Consider the following 26992-nt stretch of genomic DNA (forward strand, 5'->3'; position numbering starts at 1 on the left):
TCATCAGCCAAATCTCAGTTTTATCTTCCTTCAAGTAGGTTTAAAATATAACCTATATGTTATATTTTTTCGCATTTTCAAGCTTCATTTTATGAGTCAATATGCTTGTTTCTCAAGTGAAAATAAAGTTTGTTTCTGCATTTGGCAGAAACAAATGCTTTCTTTGGGGCAGTTTAGTCAAGTAAGTTTTTGTGTTCTTCTTTCTGTTGGGGGGAGCACCCCCTGGTGGAAATCAATGAAAATGTTTGCTATATGTTTTGAAGGGTTGGTTCAAGAGACAGATGTGTTTTGAAAATATCATTTTCTATTCTCAAAGCACATTGAACATCATTTTTTTCAATGTGAATGAGTTGGGAACATCTATGAATGCTTTCTCATAGGTATGATGGCATCTAGAACATGTCCCTTTGTTTTGAAGCTTCAAAGATGTCGCTGTTCTCATTCTATAATATCTGTGGGTCAGAACAGTCAGAAAGAACAACTTGAGGTGTTCTGCCTTAGTTCCTACCATTTCCTCCTGCTACCACAAACAAAATTCCCTATCTCATTGGGTCTGCCAGACAGAGATCAGAGTCTGCCATGAGGATAAGGAGTTGTGCATTCTGTCCTGGAAAACAAACTCCCTTTCACAGAAAGCTGGTAAGGATAATAAAAGGGTTGTGTGGAGGTCTTCTTGAGCCTCTTATCTCTCTGAAAATACAAACTTAAGTGATTACCAAAAGAAAAATAAATTCCTTGATGAGTCCATATTACTGTCCTTTTGAATAATAGTCTCACCTTCAATCTGACTGGAAACAGTGTATTATGTACTTTTTATTCTTACTCTTAAAGATTCAGTGAGTGACCTCCATATTTGTGTGTTAAAATCCTAGGTCCCAATAACTCAATGGTACACTGATTTTGAAATGGAAACTTAGCAAGTGTGCTAAGTTAGACGAGGTCATACTAGAGCAGGATGGGCCTTAAATGCTCAAATGCTACGAAGATTTGTATCTTTATGGGTAGATGAAATTTGGACGCACACACACATGCGCGCGCGCGCACACACACACACACACACACACTATTGAATACTTATGAACACGAGGCTAAAATTAAGGAAGTATCTCCACAAGACAGAAAACACTGAATACTAACTAGCCAGTAAACCATCAGAAGCTAGGAGAGAAGAATGGAGCCAGCTAATTCTCCCTCACAGTTCTTAGAAGAAACCAATTCTTAAAATGATTTACTTTTGGACTTTGATCTTCTAGTCCAGGAATTTCTGTTTCTGAACTTACTTTTACCCACTTTGTGGTACTTTTTTTTTTTTTACCTTAGCCTAATATTTCTCTGAACTCAAGTGACGGTCTTCTTACCCATCACCTATTTGAGTACAGATCAGCTTGACCTAGCCCATTCTTTGCTAGCCTATATCTTCAAAAGCACTAGGAAAAGATAGAATACAGACAAGTTAGCTGCTGGGAGATGTGGCCAATGGAACAGGCCTCAAGATACTCTGTCTTAATACTCTGTGATAACTACCTTGACTACCATGATACAAAATAGGACAAACCAATAAAGGAGCCTATGGCCTCTCTCTGTCCCTCTATTTTCAATGTTCCTAGTCATCCACGTGGGCTTGTGTGCACGTGTGTGCATGCATGTGTGCTGCAAAGAAAACAAAAGCAGATAGATATAATCCCTGGATTATATTCTCTTGAGAACTGTATTCCACTCATCCTCAACCAGTCACTGGTCTCATCTTGCAAGATGACCATCCATCCTATACAAGGTTATAACTTCCTAATCAAGGATCTGCCTTCCACACACTGTTGTCAAACCAATCTCCATTCACTTGCTCATTATACAAACTGCATCCTTTAGTAATGTTCTTTCTCTGGGATTATTCCAAATATTCTTTATCTCTCAAGGCCCTGTTGAGTCTTGTCTTTTACATAAAGCCTTTCCCAATTGCATCAACCCACATTGTCTCTGAATCTCTGAGACCTATTCACCATACTGCTTTGCTCTGCCTCAGGGGACTTTCCTCCCACATTAAATAGTAAAGCCTAATAAAGACCGTGGTAATCCTTTATAGGCTACAGTGTATACTGGGGGTGAGCCACACAGCTTTACTTACCAACATAAAAAGAGCACAGTGATTATTTTGATGGATATCTGCATTTTCGATTTATACCCATTTGAAAGAATAGTGACTTTACAGTCTGAACCATAGTTTTAATAGTTTTATGCTTTGTAATATTTACAGAACCCCTGAGATATGCACATTATTACTGTATCATTGACAGTTGAGGGTTAGTTCAAAGTTAAACTAAACAATGCATAGGAATGAATTTTAGGTTTTTGATTCTCAGATGATGATCAATTACACAAAATTTCCTTTAACTGGGGAGTTCCAGTCTTTCCTGCTTGCTTCTATTCCTTATTTTTCTCTTCCTTCCATATTCAAACTCCTGTTCAATGACACCCTAGTTCTTTCATCAGCCCTACAACTATGCAAAGGGCACTTGTATTTTTCCTCAATACTCTGTTTCACAAAGAACTCAATACCCCAAAAAGAAAGAAAATGAATTTATATTCTTTCCTTTTCTTTGGAAATAAACAACCAGGGGGAAAAGCCATCGAGCAAACCTCCATTTTCCAGTTCAGTCAAAGGCTGAGCTGCTTGCTGAGCCTACCCAGTTTGATTAAGGTGTCACCCCTCCTCTTTCATTTTGTATTTATTATTTCTGGAGGATTTTTTACCCCCCTTAGTGTTTGTTTATTTTTTTCCAATTCTTTTTAAAGCCATGAATCATAGTTTGATTTACAGCCTTGCTTAAGGGAGATAGGCAACTTTAATGACAAAACAGCCGGCAAGTATAATTAATACCCGCCAGACATTTTTTTTTTTTTTAACCACTTTGAGCTTGCCAGGATGCTGGGCTAGGAAGAAGGAAGTCAATGAAGTCAGAGGCGTGAGGCACTCAGTGGGGAAACAGCAGTGGGCAGTGACATGATGTAAGGGTGCAAAGGTTCGTCACCTCGATGGTCAAGCACAGAGGACCATGAGAACATGTCTCCCCAGGGAAAGCAGAGAGCTTGAACAGAGGAGGATGGGCAAGGCGGGCGCATCAGGGAGAGCTGCAGAGACAGACGATGCATGTGGCTGATGGATCGCTCCCATTTAAAACACAAAAATAAGGCAGCTTGCCAGAGCAGTTTGGGCCAGTTTCATTAAAACTCTTCATTCATCATACTGAAATGAGGCAGTGTTTTGTTATTGCGTTGGTGCCGTTCTAAGACCAAAGCTATTCTGGTTACTAAATGCTGATTCAGGGAGGGCAGAGCAGCAGGTGGGGAAGGAGACTGAAGCATGGATGCAACCAGCAAGCATTTTGCTATCCATGTCGGTACTACAAAATTCCTTCCTCCCTCTGTTCCTTCCAGTCCATACTTTAGTGAGAAAAGCCTGGAGTAATGAGGGTGGAAAAGAACCAGGATCCCAGATTCCATTATCAAGCCATTCCCCTGGGACAAGAAGATCCGAATTATCACCTTTGTGATAATTCTTTCTGTGTGATAATTCCTTTCTGAAGGAGGAGGTGATGCAGGAGCTGCTACACCTCCATATGTTGCTGTAATGCGCTCATGGAAGTTTCCATTAACCGACTAACCTAAATACAAAGGGAGGTATACGCGGATCAATTCCTGTCTATCCTTAAAAGTAGATGGACCTATAACACTACACCTAATCACATGCTTACTCTATTATTGACTGGGTCATAGTAAAGGTCTCAAATTTGTCACTTAAATTCTCAAATTTCTCTCTTTCCAGTTCAAAAATGAAACTGGAATTTGATTTCTACTGGACTTTCCTTGTCTGTAGTTCTTGAGTCTGTGAATTAAAAAGAAAAATGCATGTCTGTTTTATCCACAAGAAAAAGAAGGAAAGAAAAGATAACGCTATCCCCAAATTCTCCCAGTTAATTTTGCCTCCTTCCACAAAAATCTGGTTCCTTTGCTTTTAAGTACTTGAATGGCTGAAGCAAAGCTAGAACTACATGACAATGTAAAGGATCAGCAGTAATAATGGGGTCTGACATTGGCACACCTATATGCCTGAATTAGATTACACAGAGAAATTAGAAAAAACTGCACAAGAAGCTCCTATGTATTATTTCCCATGAATCATTTACTGTGCACCTAGACAGGCAATGCCAATCTTCCATAGGTATAATACTCACCCTGAGATATTTCTGACAGTCAGATTATGAAAGCTTATGTAGTAATGTTGTAGGTTCTATAAAATGGAAAAAAAAAATCCTCTATAGATGAAAGGAGATGTCTGGCAGTGATGATGCAAGGTGAGCAATGAACTGCATATATCAACCTGTCTTCACTTTTTTGATGGATCCTTTGAATGCTTCCTTTTTATTGTGAACACCTGTGTCAGCAGCTATAGCTGCCACCAAAGCTGCAGCCATGCATTGTTGAATTATAAGAGCACTTAAAATTTTTGCATTAGTGCACATTAATTGTATAAATGGAGGTGTTTCAATACGTGCATATAATAAACTGATTATTTCCACACCCTCAAATATTCTCTCTTATCCTTACTCCTTCTTTTTAATTTCCTTGCCATTTTAAATGGTGTCATGAACTTTACACAGATATATGAAAAGCTTATATATGTGTGTAAATATGTATGTTACCTTACATATATGTATATATGCGTATACATGTATATATATGTATACGCACATATACACACATATCTTTAATCATATTATTCCAACCTCAAGAGTTGCAAGCTTCAGGGATAGAAAATGGCATCAGAATAACAGAGCTAAATTTTCAGTTTGAAATACTGACCAGAATCATCACATCTCAAGATATATGTGATATAAAGAGCTATAAAAATTGTCCTCTAATTTTGTTCCTTAAAAATCATTCATCATTTCTTTCATTCAGCAGCAATGCTCTGTTTCTAAAAGCTACAGGACAAATTCAATACAGGACAATTGACAAGCAGAAAGAAATAAGACAAAAATGTCCCTCCCAAAGGTATGTACTATCTTCACAAATAACATGAGCTATCTTTACAAATAACATATCCATGGTAAGTGTCATTAAGGTGGTAAAGCTTCAGCGTTTTGAGGATTCAATGAAGGAGACAAAGTGCTGACAAGATATAGTCACACAGACACACCAATACACCCATCTGTCAGGTTTGGGAGTGTTTACTGTAACTATGATTTGGCTTTAAATAGTGAGCAAGATTGTGGCATATTATTTCCAGCACTAAAATGGAAAAATAACCTCCACTGAAAACAGTCACAGGATTATATTTGACTTTTTCATTATTCAACCTTTTTCCACCCTCAAGTCCTCATATGAGACTCATCTAAGCTCTCTACCTCCTCCCTGTTTTCTGGGAGTAGAACTGTTGATGAATAGCCAATAAAGGGCAAGTAAGGGAGGGGGGAAATTAAGCCAAATAGCTTGAGTAATTATTAGACTGAATAATTGCTTTCTGCAAGATGATAGCTGATTATATGTATAAATTACTAGTTAAGCAAAAAACCACATAGGTTCACAATAAAAATTATAGCATTCAAAATGGGTAATTTGGTAAGCTAGAAATAAGCCAAATGTTAAAAACAAAGGTTATCATTCATTCAATGTCAAATGATTAATTAAAAACACACTCTAGCCTAGAATATAGCTTTTTACCAAGGAGGTGTAGTTCCATCTGTTTTTCCTATCATGGTTAAAAAAAGAACACCTAAAGCCCCATAAAAGTGTTAAACTTCCATTCAAGGTCTTCCTGGCCTGTCATCAAACTGCCCAACAAAATATATCTTCTTGTCCTATGAGATCTGACCTCAATCATTCTTATTTATTGTGGTTGGGGAGGGTAGAGATGGTATAAATAAATCTACAGAAAAAAATAAGAAACAAAACTCAAGCCTTACATTAGCTAATGGTTGTAATCTTTTTAGAATTTCCACTTTGGCCTTTGGAGATGTCAGTTTTCTATATACCTTGAGAAGTCAATCAAAGAAAAATATAGTAAGTGTTATTTTTCACTTCTCTTTCATAAGTAGCCATCAAAGTAAAAGCTCTCCCTTAATGTAAAACACAGTAGATCTAGAAAGAAAAGTAGTGCATCGGGTGGAGAATTACAGTTATAACATTTCAGATTATTAAATTAGATTGTCTCTCAGAGCCTGCATATTTCCTATGGGAATTAAACTTTGGACAGTTACCGTACATAGAAAATAAAAGAGAAGTTGGATGCCAGTGACTCATTCCAGCAATCCTAGCTATTCATTCAGGAGGCCAAGATCTGAAGATCACAGTTCAAATCCAGCATGGTTAGAAAAGTCCATGAGACTCTCATCCCCAATAAACTACTCAGAAAAAGCTTGGAGTGGTATTTTTTTTTTTTTTTTTTTTTGGCCAGTCTTGGGCCTTGGACTCAGGGCCTGAGCACTGTCCCTGGCTTCTACCCGCTCAAGGCTAGCACTCTGCCACTCGAGCCACAGCGCCGCTTCTGGCCTTTTTCTGTGTATGTGGTGCTGGGGAATCGAACCTAGGGCCTCGTGTATCCGAGGCAGGCACTCTTGCCACTAGGCTATATCCCCAGCCCTGGAGTGGTATTTTTGCTCAGGTGGCAGAGTGCTATCCTTGAGCAAAAAGAGGCTCAGGGACAGTGCCCAGGCCCTGAGTTCAAGCCCCACAATTGGCATTAAGAAAAGAAAGAGAAGTAAAGAAAATAAAAGAGAAATAATATAGCATGGACATAGCCTTCGTGATGTGCCAGAGATTATGGACATATTGCCTTTCTGATATCTGGGGAATCTTTAAAAGGCAGCCATCCCATTCTATTCAACAAGCAAGAAAGAAATTGGATCTTAAGTAATTTGAACAAATTTTCATAGCTAATGAATAATACTCTTGAAATGAAACAGCAGCATTATCAGTATTCACTCATAATGCTTCCTCACTGGAACACATTGATTTAAGTTTTTGACTGTTTTCCAAAATAGGGGCAGAGGGGCTGGGAATATGGCTTAGAGGTAGAGTGCTTGCCTTGCATGCATGAAGCTTTGGGTTGGATTCCTTAATACCACATAAACAGAAAAAGCTGGAAATGGTACTGTGGCTCAAGTGGTAGAGTGTCAGCCTTGAGCAAAAAGAAGCCGGGACAGTGCTCAGGCCCTGACTCCAAGCCAAAAAAAAAAAAAAAAAAAAGACAAAATAGGGGCAGAAGGGAACACTGAAACTGAACACTGAACATAATTATACAAACCCAAGCCATAGCATGACTTATATAAGTATGTATGCACACACACACATAAGCACTAGAAAGATGCAAATTTCACATACATTCATGCATGTGCATATGGGTTCTATTTTTAATATTTTCATTATCTTTAAGTAGTTGTACAAGAGTTGCCATTCACCAAAGCAGTTTTTGAATACAGTGCATCTTGATCAATGATAAATATTTCAATAGTCTCACTCTCCCATCCCAACCTACCCAGTCCTTTATTACCTTAATTTTAGGGTATATATTGAATTTTTTGTCATTTAATGAAGCAGTTTGCAGGTAAAATCCATCTTGATCTGTGTCATCACACAACATCTTCACCACCCTTCCACCTACTTATATTTCTCAGTTCTGTGTTATATACAATATACTCTTTTGGGGGGGGCGGGGCAAGGTAAAAGTCTTCTGGGTATTTGGAAGGATTAACAATGTACTCTTGCCTGAATTCTCTCCCCTTCATTCTATCTCTTCATTCTACCCCTCTCCCCTTGGCCCCATTCTCCCTCCTACAAGTACACATTTACTGGTACTTATTTTGTTGGAATTTGATTCAGTCTTCTAAAAGAATTACACTATTTGAGCTCTCAATAGAGTCTATGCCAAGCCAGTTAATTCATTTGTAATCCTCCACCACCCTCCCCCTTTTTTTTTTTTTTACCATCCAGTGTGTTTATTTGTGGATTTATAGGCACATTATATCTACCAAACGAGAGAGGCCAAGGATCCTGTTTCTCTGGGTTTGGCTTTCTTCAATAAATACAATTTTTTCCAATCTTTTCACTTCCTTATCACTGGTACAATATCATTATTGCTGATAGAAGCATAAAATTCCACATGCTCTTGATACATTCAACTATTAAGCATCATCTGGTCTGATAACACATCTTGGCTATGGTAAATAATGCTGCAATGAACATGGTTGTGCTAATAGCTTTAGTGGCCTTGCGTGTGGTCTATTGAATAAATGTGCAGGAATGGAATTCCTGGCTCATAAGGTAGCTCTATGTTTAGAGTTTTGAGGGGCTTCCCTAGTGCTTTTCAGACTGGATGAAAGAGCTAACATTACCACCAGCAATATAATAAAATTCCCCGCTGGCCACATCCATGCCAGTATTTGTTATATTTAGTTTTCTAGATATTGGCCATAATAACTGGGATGAAGTAGAATCTCAATGTTGCTTTGCTTTGCATTTTTATGGCCACAGATGTTGAACATTTCTTCATGTGTGTATTGCCCATTTTTACTTTTTATTTTGAGACGTCTCTCTTTTCTGTTTAAGTCATTAGCCCATTTATTAATTAGACCAATGGAATAGAAGACCCAGAAATGAATCTATAAACCTCTAGCAATATAATATTTGATAAGAAAATAAAAAACCTAGCTTGCAAGAAGGACAGCCTCTTCAACAAATGATGCTGCCAAATTGGCTATCCCATTGCAGAAAATGGAAACTAGATCTATACATATTAATTTACACCAGAATCAATTCAAAATGGATCAAATACTTCAATGTAAGGCTAGAAACAATGAAAATATTACACAAAGAAGTAAGGGAAACACTAGGGTTTCTAGGCATAGGTTAAAATTTTCTAAATAAAGATGCAGAATCACAATAAATCAAAGCCTGGATAAGCATAAATGCATCAAACTTAAAAGTTTCTTCATGGCTAAGGACATATTTAACAAGCTAAATGGAAAGTCTGGCCTACAAAATGGGAGAAGATTTTTACAAGCTATACATCAGACAAACCTGATATCCAAAAGATATTTAGAGTTCAAAAAAGTCAACCTCGGGCTGGGGATATAGCCTAGTGGCAAGAGTGCCTGCCTCGGATACACGGATACACGAGGCCCTAGGTTCAATTCCCCAGCACCACATATACAGAAAACGGCCAGAAGCGGCGCTGTGTCTCAGGAGGCGGAGTGCTGGCCTTGAGCGGGAAGAAGCCAGGGACAGTGCTCAGGCCCTGAGTCCAAGGCCCAGGACTGGCCAAAAAAAAAAAAAAAAAGTCAACCTCCAAAAAATAAACCCTCAAAGAAATAACAGCAAATTTGTGTGTGTGTGTGTGTGTGTGTGTGTGTGTGTGTGTGTGTTCTTAAAAGAGATCCTATCTAGCTTCCCATCCTCTCAAGAGTTTCAGGTATTGCAAATTTGATTTTATGCCTCAAAGATCTTGGCACTTTCCCCCTTAAGCTTCCCACTGATCCCCTTTCTCCCTGGGGCTCTTTTTTCTTTATAATGTTAAGTTTGGAGAGAAATGATCTGTCTAAAAACCATGTAGGAGAATGTGGTGGCCAGCCTATACTCTCTGCTGAAACCATTCTGAAAGTTGTGTAAGTATATTGTAATCTTTCATCATCAAGGTAACTTGAAATTAAAATCCATAGCTTGTCAAAACAAATTTTCCAGTTTTAATAAGAGAAATGGGCAAACACATTTAGTTATATCTATTGAGATAGAAATTTTCATCGAAGTTTATTATGTATAAATAATTAGAAGGATAAAGTTAATGCTAGATGAACAAATAATTTGCTACCTGTAAAGACTTATTTATTTCTTTATTAACTTTACCTGGAATTGGTGGCTCACAACTGTTATTGTAACTACTCAGGGGGCTGAGATCTGAGGATGATGCTTCAAAGCCTGCTCAGGTAGGAAAGTCCATGAGACTCTTGAACACTGTACCTCAAAGTAGTAGAGAACTAACACTGAGTGAAATATACTAAGGACAGTACCCAGGCCTGAGTTCAAGCCCCATGATCAAAAAGTAAAAAGCAAAATAATAAATAGAGAAGTGTACATTTAAAAATGAATGATTAAGTCAAATAATATCAGTAGCCCAACCCAAGCAGATTTTAAATTGTGATAGGGTATATTACAATTAAGATGTAATGCCTGTAAGCTTTGGGACCACAAAATATTATTTGTTCATCATAATTGTCAATCAGAAAAATGTCATCTGTTGATCTGTTTTCTCTTATGTTTAAAATTTTAATTTATTTTTTACCCATTTCTTCTATAGATCTCAAAAACCTGTTTTTTTGCCTTTAGTAGTAAGAGGATATAAACAAAAAAGATGTCTAGAGAATAATAACTACATCAAATCTAAGAGACACTTAGACAAACTACTAGACTGATTACAGAATAAATATGTACTAAAACTATTTATTTTCATATTTTGGGTATAAATCTCTTCTTTTGTTAGATTTTTCTGTGGTTATTGAAAACTGGAAGTTCCTTACATCTTCTGTCATCTTTGTTCAATCCAACAGTGAAGTGTGGGTATCAAGAACACATACTCAGTTCACACTTTGTATTGTGGAATCAGCGGACTAATGCTCTTGTCATTTATTGGTATGTTAAATGTCATTTCAAAGACATTGCTTAACACAGTCAAAACTCATATCCATCCAACCATCCAACTTTTCTACTTGTTTAATTTAGTTCAGGGCCTTATACTATTGCCTTTTTTTTTTTTTTGCTCAAGGCTGTCACTCTAGTAATAGAGTCATACCTCTACTTCTACTTGTTGTTGTTGCTGATATTTTTCTGGTTAATTAGAGATAAAAATCCCTTGAACTTTCCTTTGTGAGCTGGCTTTGAGTCCTGATACTCACATCTGAGCTTGCTGAATAGATAAGATTGCAGTCATAAGCTACTTGTAACTGGCTCACCTGTTTATTCTTATATGAGCCATTTTCTTTTATTTCTGGATGTTGTTCATGATGATGCTTCACTGGGATACCCTTGCTACCAACCAGGTATTCCAATTGGGTGTCTGGAAACAATCTGGAGTAGAGGACATTTATTTTAAATTACATTTATTTTAAATGGGACAATATTTTAACATCCCATTATTATATTTTCATCTTGATTACTGAAGTGGCTGTTATGGTAGAGTTGTTTCACATTTTATTTGACAAAATGCAAATTAAAGCATCACTAAAACATAACATAATGAGATATTTTTCAGGGATGAGAGAGAGGAGAGAGGAGGAAAAAAATCAGTGTAATAGAATGTATTTCCAAATAATGTATTCTAACTAATTTAATACCTCTGACTTGGATTGTTATCTGAAATGATAAAATTTACTGAGTAACTGCAAAGATTATAATGCAAAACAAATTCTTATTTAAATGCTTTAGCTTATAAAACTAGGGGTCATTCTATTCTCTTTGATAATGATCCTTCTAAGAAACGAGGAACTATGCAATGTAAACTGCTCTATATACTTTTATGAGAAAATATTGTTTTCATTTTGAATCTAGCCCCTGATTTCACATGTGCATTATCTTCTTTTCTTCGCTATTTTTTAGCTTTAAATCATATTAATGGAAAAAGATACTAGGGCTTGGCAAGGAGGCTTGAATCTATAGCCTCAGCTACTCAAAAGGAGGAAAGAGATCAGGTCATGGGTTCAAGGCTATCCCAGGCAGAAAGTTAGTGGGACTTCCATCTCAAAAAATAATCTAGGCCTGCATCACCCTATCATAAATAACTAAAGCAAAAATGGTTAGGGATATGGTTCAAGTAATAGAGTAGTTGCTTATCCCTATAGCACAACAAAAGCTCATTAGCTATATACATATGACCATATAAAATGATGCTAATTGAACAAGATATGGAAAAAGAGTGTTTTTGTTATTTTTGTTGTTGTTTTATTAGTGTACTGGTTGATGTCATATTTTTTTCATGTATTTTTTTCCATTTCTCCTTTTCTTCACCCCTGTTGTCACTATTTTTATTTCAGTACCCTTTGTATTTTAGAAAAGTTGTCTAATTTGGGGATAGGAAGGAGAATAATAGAAATGGTGAGAAAGGGACACAGGGTGAACAAATACAGTGCTACTCACAAAACACTACATTGGAAAGGAACTGTACAACTTAAGGGAGGGTAGCTGATGGGGGAGGGAAAGCAGGAAAAACATGAGGGGGGTAACAATGTTTGACACGAAATGTCCTCATTAACTTATTAACTATAACCACTGTATATCACTTTTACAATGGAAAAGAAAGAAAAGGGAAATCATTCTAAATAAGCCTAAAGATTGTGAGTTCCTAGAAATAAGGCATTATGTCTCATTTGCAGCATTTTTCTTTTACATAACAATCTGGCATAAGGCAAGTCTTTACTTGGGTTCTTGATAATCGTACCAGGTTACTAATGTTTTTTCATCCATTGTCTGCCAAATACATTTATTTTTGTAACAATCCTACTATCCAATACTACCTCCATAATACTGACCTATGAAAGCAAATGCCATCACATGTGGCAGGTAATTTTTGCCTTGATACCCAGTGCTCAGATAATAGCTTTCTTAATACTAATGTCATGATTCTCTTACTTTGAAACTTGACATCTTGGAAATTTTCTCAAGTACATAAAAATAACTAACAAAAGCTGTTATTGCAGCATGTTTTATAATAGGAAAAGTTTTGGATAAGTAAATAAGTTGTGCAAAATCAAAAGTATAGAGTACTGTGTAAAATTACAAAGAACAAAGGAGAATTAACTCTACTAAAGTAAAATGTCCTCATTGTTGGCATAAAGAAAAGCTACTGACCTTTGAGTGTTAATTTTAATAGCTCGATACTTTTCCAGAATTTCAGGTCAGATCAAGTAACCTAGGGGAGTAATCTGTAGGGTTAAGTTCAAGATGATGCCATCTGCAGAGATGGGTAGTTTTACTTCTTTTATTCCTTATTTGGATCCCTTTTATGTTTTTCTGTTGCCTTAGTATTCTTGCTAGGACTGTATTGAAGAGGAGACTGTTTCTGCATGACAAAGGACACAGGAAGCAATATAAATAGAAAGCCCCAAGAATGGAATGGGAGAAAACTTTCATTAGCTATGCAACAGACAAGGGCCTTATATAAAAAATATACTTAGAGCTCAAAAATAAACCCTCAAAGAAAAACAACCCAATTAAGAAACAGGCTAAAGACTTCAACAGAGACTTCTCAGAAGTAAAAAAAAAAAAAAAAAAAAAAAAAGGCAGCTAGATATATGGAGAAATGTTCAACATATCTGGCTATAAAAGAAATGCAAATCAAAACAGCATGGAGATTCCACCTCACCACTGTTAGAATGGCCATTATCAAGAAAACTAACAATAACAGAGCCTGGTGGGGATGTGGCCAAAAGGGAACCCTACTACACTGTTGGTGGAAATGTAAACTTGTTCAACCACTCTGGAAAACAGTATGGAGATTCCTCAAAAGACTAATATAGCGCTTCCCTGTTACCCAGCATTTTCACTTCTGGGCATCTGTTCAATAGATCACAAACACGGCCACAGTAGAGCTACACACAGCACAACCATGTTCATTGCATCTTTGTATACCATAGGCAAGATATAGAATCAATCCAGAAACCCCTCAGTGGACAAATAGATTAAGAAAATGTGGTATATATCCACAATGTAATTTTATGCTTTCATCGGAAAGGATGATATTGTACCATTAAGAAGGAAGTGGTAAGCCTGGTAAAAATTATATTAAGGGCAGTAAGTCATAAAGAAACATATGTTGCATGGTTTCCCTCATTTGAGGTAAATAGAATGTGACTATAAATCTACAAATAAACATAATGGATGGCAAGAGACCATATATATATATATATATATATATATATATATATATATGTGTGTGTGTGTGTGTGTGTGTGTGTGTGTGTATATGCATATACACATATATATATGGACATTATAAATTATATAGGATTCTAGGTATTCACAAAATGAGACCAAAGGAGGATATTCTCAGGAGAGGATCACAAAGCCTCAACAGGTGTGATCATATAAAATGGTATTTATCAAAATGAATTCCAAGAAATGGAAACTGGATGATTTTTGTTAGTTTCTCCCCCTTTGTTGCCATTTTTTAATTTCTATACCTTTTGCCTTGTATATAAGTTTATCTGTTTGTATGAGGGTAATCAGCACAGAAATGGTGGGAAAAAGGGTGAACAAATTCAGCAGTGATACTCACTAGGTACTATGTGGAAAATGAACTATACAACTTGGGGGAGTGGGGGATGGGGAGGGAAAACCTGGGAGAAAACAAGGGAAGGTGTGACACTGTTCAAAAAGAAATGTACTCATTACCTGACTTATGTAACTGTGACCCCTCTTACATTACCTTTACAATAACAATAAATAAAATAAAATAAAATGTTACCCTAATGTTTAACTAAAACCAATACTTGAAAGATGCATTAATCCTACAATTTACCACCTCAGGAAATTGTGATAAATTGCTTATGGAAACCATAGAACACCTTGGATAGCAATGTACTCATACAGACAGTACTCTGGGTGGGCTTGTATTAATGTAAGGTTTTGGATACATTTGGGGAGTTAAAGGAGGACAAGGCCAAGCCTGGAGGTCAAAGGCAACTTTTTTGAAATGGTCTATCGATGTAATTTCACACTTAGTCATTAAGGTTAATCTTATGTGATATTTTGTTACATTTGAAAGATAAAAATGCATACCTAATAAACAACTGTGTTAAAATAAATTACCTGCGTGGGGCATTTCATAGACAGCACACAGTTAAACCTAAAGTTCATCCTGTAATAAGCATCTCTAAATCAAATACTCTTTGCAATAAAATTTTAAAAGAGACACTGACTTTTTGCATTAAGTCAGATTTGGATGGATGGTAATGCAAAGCTCAATGACCCATTATGTTAAAAATATGAAAATATGCATGGATTTAAGGCCCACCCAGTGTCTTGGTCAGCATGCCTGGTTTTAGGAAATGTTGACCTTGTGATCTGTAGGAGTCATAAACTCCTGGACATTCATTATACTCATATGTAATGTGAAAGTGACAAGCAAGGAGTATTTCTCCAGTCAATGGTCATGTTCTTAAGGAAATGCACACATAAACACACACATGTGCACACACACACATACATTATTACATGGAAGATCATAAGGTCATATTTTGACTTGTGATAAATTTAAGTGCAGCTAAATGATAATGTGCAGCCCTTGTTTGTTTAATTTTGTGTTTTGAAGTCTCTTCTCCCAATAGACTGACTTAAATGGGAGCAGAGAATGTGTTTTAATCAATACTAGCACTTGCATTATGTTTAGCATGAGATAGATACACAGCAGAATGGTTTTAATGAATAAATGGAAAAATATTCACAGGAATAAAACTTGAAATAGTTAACTCTGATCATTATTTTTACCCCTGTTCTTATACATAATTGCACTATTATTTTATTATAGAAAATCTATAGTTGGTCCTACTCCTCACATGCAATTAAGAAACTCTGGATGTGATCATACTTAAAGATCATCTTTCTCTAAGATAATATATCTATGCAACATTCACTGTCTTTGCAAAGCTTTTCTATCATATCTCCTGAGGAAAACAGTTTCTTACCCATATGAGTTAAATGTAAAAAGAAAAGCAGTTCTCAAACATTTAAAATCCCTTTCAATCACAAACCTGAATTTTTAAAGAATAATTCTCATTGGTGTGGGTACTTCATTTTTACCTTAAGCCAGCCTAGTTATTACTCTCATAAAACCGATGGAGACTTTCACCTGATGTAACATGGAAGCTAGAACTTGATTTTTAATTTCAAACCTAGGCCTACCAGCTATGAGCTTTGTGATATTTAACAACCCAGGTATTTCCAGGCCTTAGTTTCCTTACCACATCTGTGCAATATAAATATTACTTCAACCCCTTACTATAAGTCAGTTAATATTAGTAAAATGCTAAGAACTTTGATCTACAGTGATAGTAATACAAATATTCATTGTATGAAAATGCCTTCAGATAATCTTTTCTTCTGCACTGTGTTATTACTCGGTTGTAGCAAAGATGGCTATGATATGACCAGCATCATCTGGAGGTTGGAGCAGGGGTCGTGGAAGGGGAGAGGAGCATCAGTTATAAGAGAACTTGAATCATGTAAAACTGTGAACACAGGGAAATTTGGGATGTGTCTGCGGAGAGACTAAAGGATGGGTGGGTCCCAAAGGAAATAACAAGGAATTTTATATCCATAAATAACTCTAGCAATTTGAATGGTGCTCAGTAGATTTGGATGGTGCCATATAGTAAATGTCGATTAAAATGTTATTTACTATAAATGGATTTAATTAATATTCAGTTAACTGACAAATGTAATTATTATCTGAGCATAAGACAAGTCACCTGATATCTCTAGATTTCTGTTTCTTCAATTATAAAGTAAAGATATTTATTTAGATCAGCATTTTGGTAATTGTGTTCAAGTTAAAACTAGAGCTGTTCATCAGTTCCCTTTTTATTTTTTTATTTTTTTTCAAATTTTTATTATCAAACTGATGTACAGAGAGGTTACAGTTTCATACGCTAGGCATTGGATACATTTCTTGTACTGTTTGTTACCTTGTCCCTCATGTCCCCCTCCCTTCCCACCTTTCCCTCCCCCCCCCCCAGGTGTTCAGTTCACTTACACCAAACAGTTTTGCAAGTATTGCTTTTGTAGTTATTTCTCCTTTTTTACCCTGTGTCTCTCAAATTTGGTATTCCCTTTGAATGTCCTACTTCCAATACCAGTAAACACGGTTTCCAATATACTCAGATAAGATTACAGAGATAGTCTAGGTACAACCATAGGAAGGTGATACAAGAACATCATCAATAATAGAAACTACACATACACATAGGACGTTGAGAGTAGTTACAACTGTGATATAGCAATTGTTTCCATAACATGGAGTTCATTTCACTTAGCATCATCTTATGTGTTCCTAAGGGTATAGCTATTGGGCCTTGTGATGCTCTGCTATGGCTTGCCTAAACCTGTACTAATTATTCCCAATAAGGGAGACCATAGAGTCCATGCTTCTTTGGGTCTGGCTCACTTCACTTAGTATAACTTTTTCCAAGTCCTTCCATTTCCTTACAAATGGAACAATGTCATTCTTTCTGATAGAGGCATAAAATTCCATTGTGTATATGTATCACATTTTCCTGATCCATTCATCTATGGAGGGGCATCTGGGTTGGTTCCAGCTTCTCGCTATGACAAATTGTGCTGCGATGAACATTGTTGTGCTGGTGGCATTACTGTGATTTTGTTTGTGGGCTTTTGGATAGATACCCAACAGTGGGGCTGCTGGGTCATAGGGGAGTTCTATATTGAGCCTTCTGAGGAATCTCCATACTGCTTGCCAGAGTGGCTGAACCAGTTTACATTCCCACCAACAATGAAGTAGGGTTCCCTTTTGGCCACATCCCCTCCAACAATTGTTATTATTAGTTTTCTTGATTTATGACATTCTTGCTGGGGTGAGATGGAATCTCAATGTTGTTTTGATTTGCATTTCCTTTATGGCCAGTGATGTAGAGCATTTTTTCATATGCCTATTGGCCATTCTCATTTCCTCATCAGAGAAGTTTCTTTGTAAGTCTTTAGCCCACTTGATGAGGGGGCTATTGGTTATTTGCGGTTTTGTTTTGGAAGAAGGTAATTTTTTTAGTTCTGCATATATTTTAGAGATGAGGCCTTTGTCTGTTGAATGTCCGGTAAAGATCTTCTCCCAGTCTATGGGCTTTCTGTTTATTTTGAGAGCTATGTCCTTTGCCGTGCAGAAGCTCTGGAGTTTGATGCAGTCCCATTTGTCCAACCTTTCTTTGATTTGTAGCCTTTCAGGGTCTTTGTTAAGGAAGTTCTGTCCTGTGCCAAGGAGCCCAAGTGTTTCTCCTACTCCTTCCTTTAGTGTTTTCAGGGTGCCTGTTTTGATTTCAAGGTCTTTAATCCATTTGGAATTGATTTTGGTGCAGGGTAATATATAAGGATCTAGTTTTAGTTTGTTGCATGTGTTGAGCCAGTTTTGCCAGCACCACTTGTTAAAGAGTCTATCTTTCTTCCATACTATTGTTTTAGCTCCTTTATCAAAGATTAAGTAGGCGTAGTTCTGTGGGTTCCATTCTGGGTCTTCAATTCTGTTCCATTGGTCTTCAGGCCTGTTCCGGTGCCAATACCAAGCTGTTTTTATTACTATAGCTTTATAATACAGCTTGAAGTTGGGTATTGTAATTCCTCCAGCACTGTTCTTTCTGCTTAGGAGTGTTTTTGCTATTCTAGGTCTTTTATTGTTCCATATGAATTTCTGGATTGCTTCCTCTATTTCATTAAAGAATGGTGTTGGGATATTAATGGGTATTGCATTGAATTTGTAGATAACCTTTGGCAATATTGCCATTTTGATTATATTAATCCTCCCAATCCAGGAGCATGGGAGGTTTTTCCATTTTCTTAATTCTGACTTAATTTCATTTTTCAAGCTTTTAAAGTTCTCATCAAAGAGGTCTTTCACTTCTTTGGTTAAGGTTATTCCTAGGTATTTTATGTTTTTGGGGGCTATTGCAAAAGGAGTTGCTTTCCTGACTTCAGCCTCGGTCTTCCGGTTGTTAGCATAGAGAAAGGCCATTGATTTTTGAAGGTTTATTTTATATCCTGCAACTTCGCCAAAGTTTTGGATCAGCTCTAGTAGCTTGGGGGTAGAGTCTATGGGATTCTTTAGGTATAGGATCATGTCATCTGCGAAGAGAGAAAGTTTAACTTCATCTTTTCCTATTTGGATCCCCTTTATATTCTCTTCTTGCCTAATTGCTCTGGCTAGGAATTCTAGTACTATGTTGAAGAGCAGGGGAGAGAGTGGACATCCCTGCCTTGTTCCTGATTTTAAAGGGAATGGCTTTAGTTTTTCACCATTTAGAGTTATGCTTGCTGTTGGTGTGTCATAAACTGCCTTGATTATATTCAGGAATGTTCCCTGGAATCCCAGTTTTTCCAGGGCTTTTAGCATAAATGGGTGCTGGATTTTATCGAACGCTTTTTCCTCATCCAGCGATAAAACCATGTGGTTCTTTACCTTGCTCCGGTTGATGTGGTGGATTACTTTAATTGTCTTGCGTATATTAAACCAGCTTTGCATCCCTGGGATGAATCCAGTTTGATCGTGGTGTATGATTTTTTTGATGACCTGTTGAAGTCGATTGGCCAGAATTTTGTTGAGAATTTTTGCATCTATGTTCATCAGGGAGATTGGTCTGTAGTCCTCTTTCCGTGATCAATTCCCTTTTTAAAGAAATTCACAGTTGCATCACTTTTGGAAAACCCACATGCTATATTCTTCTTTTGCATTCACAAACACAGTATCAAAGACACATTGTAAAATGCTTTACTATAACAAAAAAGTTTACTCTGTATCTTAAACTGAAATTACCATAGAACATATTTTTGGTTTCTACCTTATTGATATCTCACAGAATTAATGCTATCCAAATAAAAAACAATAGAACCATTGCTACTCAATATTTGAGTTATAGAAATTTTCTACTCTTCCGATTATTTATCAGCTTATGACAGACTCAGTACAAAGCTTGAATGCAAGTATTTAAAAGCCTTTTTTGCATCTTGGCAAAATAACTTCATGTCTTCTGAATATAATCACAAAAATTGGGGGTTTAATTTTGGATACTTTCTCTTCATTACTTTTCCTCTTAGAAATTTGTTTTTAGTAGACTTTGCTGAAGTGAATCATGCACATGCATTGGAAATTTTGAAAAAGAAAATGGATTCTCTACAGATAATTTGAGGGCACCAATGTCATTTTCAAATTTATCACATTGTCAATCCTCCCACTGATTCTGTGAGGGAATCCATTAGGATGAAGGCACCTACCTGGGTTATTCAAAATTTCCATCAAAAACTTTAGAAACACACAATTTGCATTTCCATACCTTCTCCATATAATTCTGACTGGACTTGAGAAAGCCAGTATTTTGTTGGAAAAAGTGCTACTTTGAGTTGTTCATTAATGAACCTATGCTAAATAAGCATGTTTATCTAATATATCAATGAGAAAACTCAGGTAGCAGAATATAGAGTCTATCATTCACTTTGTTCATTGATAGTTTAGAAGTCCACTCATGTTAGAAACAAATGAATAGATTAATGAACAAATGTCAATGCTCATCCAACATAAGGAAACTAAAGTGCAATTCCCCAGTACATCTACTTATGGAAGCTCACTCGGTTTTAGTTTCTTTAAAATAGGTGACTTTTTTCTCTCCTGACAAATTATTTGCAGAAATATAAATTAATTCTTATTAAAGCACCATTCCATAGAAATGGAAAAATAAAATAAAAGGAACTTAGGCACAGGTACAGTACTGCATCTGGATTCATTTCACCAAACATCCTGCTTAACCAACAATCCCAGGGTTAAGGTTGACATGTCTCTTGTTTTGCATCTAACAGTTCCCAGCAGTGATTTTGAAAATTTAAAGGTTACCTAGTAGCCCTTCTCTCTACCTCTTTATTGTTGGGGTTTGTTGTATGTACATCCTCCCAAGTTCTACCTTGATTCTAGGAATGCCTTATTGGAACACTCCCAAGTCTAAGTCCTTGGAAAAGCCCCACCCTTTCCAACAAATATATACACAAAAAATGAATATACCTGGTTATAGGTGTATAGGCTGTTGTCACTGTGTTTAGTTTTAGTACCCTGGGTATTGTATATATGTTTGTCTGAATTACAGAAGTGAAGAGGGACATCACATGGTGAGACAAAGATGAAGGATGAATCAATACAACACTGACACAAGACAATATGTGGGAAAGTAGCTGTAGAATTCTGGGGAGAAGGTGGAAGAAAAATGAGGGAGGGAGTAATAAGTCTGATAAGAAATGTACTTTCTACATTACCTATGCAATTGTAATCCCTCTGTACATCACCTTGACAATAAAGTTCAAAATAAATAACTAATGGCACTTCATAAAAAATTAATATACCTAATCTATATTCCATAAATGTAGCCAAATTGGGCTTTGTGTACTGGATTCCTTGCCCATGTTGCCCTTCCCCTCAATTCTATATAGAGAATACACTTTTGCTTTTGTTTCAATAAACTTTGGTCTTTTAAAACTCCAGGGTGTTTCTGACCCTGAATTCTTTCTTGGGTAAGATCAAGAACCTGCCATTCATCTCTGCTGACAAGGTTATATAGTAAACAATATCTTATATGGTAGCTTAATATAAAGAATACTTTCTGGTCCATCTCCTCACCAATGCTATATTCATCATGTGGACAAAAAGTAACTTAAAACTCTTTGGCTAAAGATATTTACTGATCCTTGTCCAGCAAGGCATTAATGAGTTTCACATAATTTTAGTTGTTAACATCACAGCACTATAGTCATATCTAAAGGAAATCAACTGCTTAAATTACAGCTTTCCACATTAATTTTTTTTAACTTTATACATCCTTCAGGTCCCCTGAGATCATGAAAAAACAAAACAAAACACATTGCTTCTTGTATCCCACACTTACAGATTCCAATTAAACTCATTTTAGTGAATACTGGGACACCAGAATTTTTGAAAGCTCTCCAAAGGTCTCTTCTGGATAGCATGGAGCAATCATTTAAAAGCATACAGAGTAACCAGTCCTCAGACACCCCACACTTGAGGCAAGCATGAGGGCTTGGATTTAGATAGGCATGGAGCCAGAGGCAGCTGTGAAACTCTGTGAGAGGTGACTTTTTACTCCAGCAAACCTCCTCTGTTTGTCCTTATTCATTGGATTAAAGAAAGAGAATCAGAAAATAAGGGCCATGAGATATCAGAGAAAGAGAAAGAGGTAATATCTTCATCACATTGCTAAATCTTAAAAAGAAATACCAGCCCCAAACCCAGACCAAAAGCATTTATTCTGTGCAGAATCGGGCAATTGTGTTGAATCTGGTCCTGAACCACCCAGATCCTGAAGGTCTGAGAATCTGATCCTTTCACTCCCAGATAGATAAGTATTCCTGAACTGAAGAGAGGACTAAAGGAAGAGGATGAGGTCTGTAGAGCTCAAGGGAATATTTTACATATCACTAAATATTAGCCTGTGATTTTTTTGTCCATATACCCAAAGGACACATTCCATGAACCAATCTCCTTTTATCTGCACAACAGTGGCATTCACTAAAGGAATAGTTTCTACCTCTAGGCTGTGTTCCTGGTACTAGGTATAGGCTTGATAATTTCTCCAAGTCTTCAAAAATTAATATATCCCACTTAATATGTAAAAACAGCATCTGTTTTGATTAAGAATACCTTATATCATAATCAAATGCAGTCACAGCTAAAGGGCAATTTGTTCTCTCGGGTGTTATTTCTTTGACTTCAAAAAGTATATACTAGTTTGTTCTAAATCACCTCTAAATTCACTTTGATTTGCAAATTCAGTGTGCTTGGTGTAAACAAACACTGACAATGAGTTAACAATACTGTATGACCCTGTCTATGCCTGTAGGAATATAGACTTTCAAGATGAGACTATAATTGTGACTCTTACACATATTTGACTATAAATCTTAATGAATAACCTGGAGTATTAATAAATATTATTTTATATCAAGCATCTGTGTTTTCTTTGATAGTTCCCTCTACTGCATGCAACTAAAATGTCAATCTAATAAATAGAAAAAAGAATGCACTGAGTGACACTGGCATTTTGTCCTCAATGGGTGTGCTTCTATCTTACCCACTACCTACTGAAAACTTACAAGCCATGATAATTTGCTTTCACCATTACTCAACCCTGCCATTTAGACAAATTATGTTACTTATGGACCCTACTCTAAAGGAAATTATTGTTCTGTTTCAATCGATTTCCTCATTCCCCACTATCAACAAACCATATTCTTCTTCGATTGATTTTTTATTTAACATTCACTCAACAAACCATAATTGAGAAATACCACATGCCAAGCATCATGCTACATGCCAGGAAATAGTTTACACTTCTAGCCTTAAAGAACTTATTGCTCATTTGGGGAGAAGAAATAAGAAAACCCAAAGATTACAAACAATAAATTAGCCTGGCAGAGACATATTTGACAGGCAGCCATAGCTTTCTGAAACAAATCTGCAGAGAATGCAGACAGTTGATGTATTTTGGCTGAGGGGAAAGGGGTAGGAGTAATCAGGAAAGACTTTCCAAAGAGGGTGGCATTTGAATGAAAAATGCCAAACAGTGAGCAAAAATGTGCCCAAATGATGAGTTTCCAGCAGTGGGAAGGCAATGGCGTGAAATCTTATGTATACTTAGTTCCAATGTGTACAAGGAAAAATTGCTGACAATAAAACATGCATATGGAAAGCTCCTGAACGTCACACAAAATATAACACAGCATTTTTCATTTATGCAATCCGGCACATGACTTTTAGCTCAATTTAGCACACTAGTTTACTGAACCAGAATAAAAAAAAGCAGTGGAAAGAAAACATACACGATACAACTTTGAGATAGAAACCATTCTGTCTTTCAAATCACTCTTTCCCTGATGGTGGGCAGGAAGAAAAAGGTCTGAATATTTTCTGTTTAAATAACATGCTTTCTATTCTATTTCAGAACCTATTGCCTTAACCTATGTGAAAAAAAACATTCTGTTACAGCCAGAGATACATAAAATCATTTAGCCCAAGATTTATAATGGAAATACTTAAATGTTGTATGTGATTCTATACTAACTGCTCAGACCCCTGCTTGAGTGGCTAAGTTCTCATTCCAAGATGATATTATTTTAGAAGCCCCACCAGACAGCTCTGAGTATTATGATGTGAATGAAATGGTAATGTATTATCCCGCATTTAGGTTTATAAGGTCCTGTGTGAGATACGCTGTGGAGTGATGAAACTTTCATGGTAGGATTTTACAAGAACAGAAGCATCCAAGGGCATGTGCATGGAGAACTTCAAGTTGTTGCCAAGGTGGAGCACACATCACAGGATGAGATGGGGGAAGCAAGGCCCTCTTTGCCTTTATAGAATGAGAATTCATTCTGAAACATTGGCCGCTAATTTTAGGCAAGAATAGGAGCCAATCATACCTCATCCAAAATTATATTACTTTGATGGCTAGGTATAGGGGAGAGTAGACATAAGCACTGACTTCAAGCAGAGAGAAAATGAGGCAATTTACTAGTCCAGCCCTGGTGGGAATTAGCAGGAACCAAGCCAAGGGGAAATAAGAAGACATGAAGGAAAATGAACCCCTTTTTACTCTGCAGAGTCTTTCTCATGGCATGGGATTAAAGCATTCCACACTCTTTCTTTTGCCAATGTTTTTCATAAATAAAATCCTATACCTGATAGCAGCCTTTAAAAGGAATAAATGATGTGTTGATGATGTTCATCATTTTATCTGCTAGAGAATAAGATTGATGACATTAATTTTACATAATTTAATGGATGGAACCAAAATGTAGTGAGCAATTGTAGGGGGCCTACAGAACGCTAACTCAGGTGGCTTAAGAACCTACTCTGTAAAAAAAAGTGACTGACAACCATGACTGCCATCCCTCTGCCCTGGTTCTACCAATACTATCATTCTCAAGCTGCTCTGGATCAATGCCCAGATGCAGGTGAGCTACTGATATTGTCCCACTATTCCTATTGGATTTCTCTAACACTGGCTTTCCCATTTTTCTCAGACCTGTGCTGCAGTGTAGAGTTATTAAACAAAATCCTTTCTTCCTTATTTCTTGTCAGCACTGCAATCTGGAGAGTGATCCTAATCTACCTCCTCCCTCTCCCCCAACCCCATTTATCCATCACAGGCAGTTGTCTTCATAAATCTCTTATATTTCCATTTCTGCTATGCCCTCTGATTCTAGGATGATTTGAACTAACACAAGGGATTGCTCTGAGGGCTAAGGATTTAAAATTGGATGATAAAGTTGCTACCACAAAAGATGCTGGGATTCCCTGACTTATGATAGGATACAAGTACATATATCGTGATTCTCTTGCAGTCCCCACAATGTGATCATGTTCCTTTGTTTTTCTGTTGTTTTTCTCTACTTTGACCACTCCTTGACCATTAGCATAGCTTGGCATATATAAAATGCCTCCAATCTCTTGATTTAAGATTATGCTACTTCCCTTACATAGCTACCAATATCAGAGTGCTCTTTTCCAAACCTCTGTGAGCAATCCCATCGTTTATACTAATTTCTCAAAGCTGACCCTTGGCACCATGGTAGAGAGTGAATCATCATACAACCATGAAATCTAGGACTCTGAGATAATTTAGTAATGATTATCCATCTCATATCTTTCCCTTCTCTCTTTATTTTTATTTGGGCTCTCTGATTCTGGTCAACAAAAATCTGCACATAACTTTCCTCTACTCATTCTGAATTGTACAAGGCCAGAATGCTTCTACACTTGCATGCCTCTCATCAAAATCCTACATTGATTTAAAATGCATGAGTCATTTTATTCATATCTTGGGTTCCATTGGGGGAAAATGCTGATCCTAGAAAACAGGAAGGCTTCATTTCCTCTCTCCCCTCTACTTTCCATGATCTTCCGTAGCCTCTATAGCTATCCTGGCCCACCCTTTGCACAGCTGATTGCTTACAATGCTCCTCAATTATAATGCCTGAGCAGTTGGCAGGGTTTGAAAGATTGCCATTTGGCTGGTGCACAGACACCGACTCTTTTTCTAAAGTTTATAAGGCTTCTCCTTTGAGTAGAGAAAAATGACTCTTCGGATATGTGTATGGAAAAGAGACGGAAAAGGAGAGACATTAGGGTCAGAACTGAGAAAAGGTCAGGATCATCTCTATCTGGACATATGCCTACACTCATGAATAATACACCCTATTGCATTTTCTGCGTTAACTGGCATAAAGCATTTTGAACCATCCAAAAACAACCCTGTTTGCAGGAAAATGTTCTTGCTTTCCAGTATTACTATCTGTAGTTCAATTGAAATTCGACCCCATATCAAAGGGAGTGAAGCACATCAGCTGCTCTGTGTCAGTGGAAGCTCTTAGGTTGTCTTAAGGGCTGGAGAAAATGACCACAAAAACCACATTTTAAAACAAAGTTCGTCATATATCAGTAGACATGCTTCAGTAGACAGGAGCGATGCTGCAGGCATCCTCAGAAGTCATGCACTGAAGCTCTATGTGGTGGGAGCCCCCAAGAATCAGTGTTCGTATTGACATTAGGTTAATAGATGTTTACATTCAGGTAGGTACAGAATGTATGGACAGGTGTGAAGGTGTTTTGAACAGCTTCAGGACACAATCTGAAATCAGGTGCCTGAGTGAGCTTCCTCAGCCCTCAGATACATTATGATGGTGATAGTAATACAGTGAAATAGAACCCCACAGGGTGGGATGCATGGCTGAATAGTATTGCCCTCCAATTTCAACTCCCTCTGTGCCTCTCTCCTCTTTCCAAAACTGTACTCAAAGTTGATTTCTTTCTTTATTTGGTATCTTTTTTTTTGTAAAGGTGGTGAACAGGGGGTTACAGTTAGATAAGTAAGGTAATGAGTACATTTCTCAAAGTTGATTTCTTTTGTACAATCACTCTAGATTAATTTCATTATTCTATATGTTGCATGAATATGTTAAATAGATGAACATGTAGAAAGTTGTAGAAGTAGGCCTAGAGGTTCTTCTCTGTGTTCCAAGATAGCTATATCCCTTGGCATTATTAATAAAGAAAGTTTTCCTCTGTAAGTCCTGCCTTTCCCATTAAGCTGTTAACTCCTCTAAGTCATGAACTATGGATATAAAATGTATGTTGTCTACATATCCATCTTACAAATTCAGATTAAGCTCTTTGGAAAAT

The sequence above is a fragment of the Perognathus longimembris genome, chromosome 5 (assembly GCF_023159225.1).
Source record: "Perognathus longimembris pacificus isolate PPM17 chromosome 5, ASM2315922v1, whole genome shotgun sequence".
NCBI classification, from domain to species: Eukaryota; Metazoa; Chordata; class Mammalia; order Rodentia; family Heteromyidae; genus Perognathus; species Perognathus longimembris.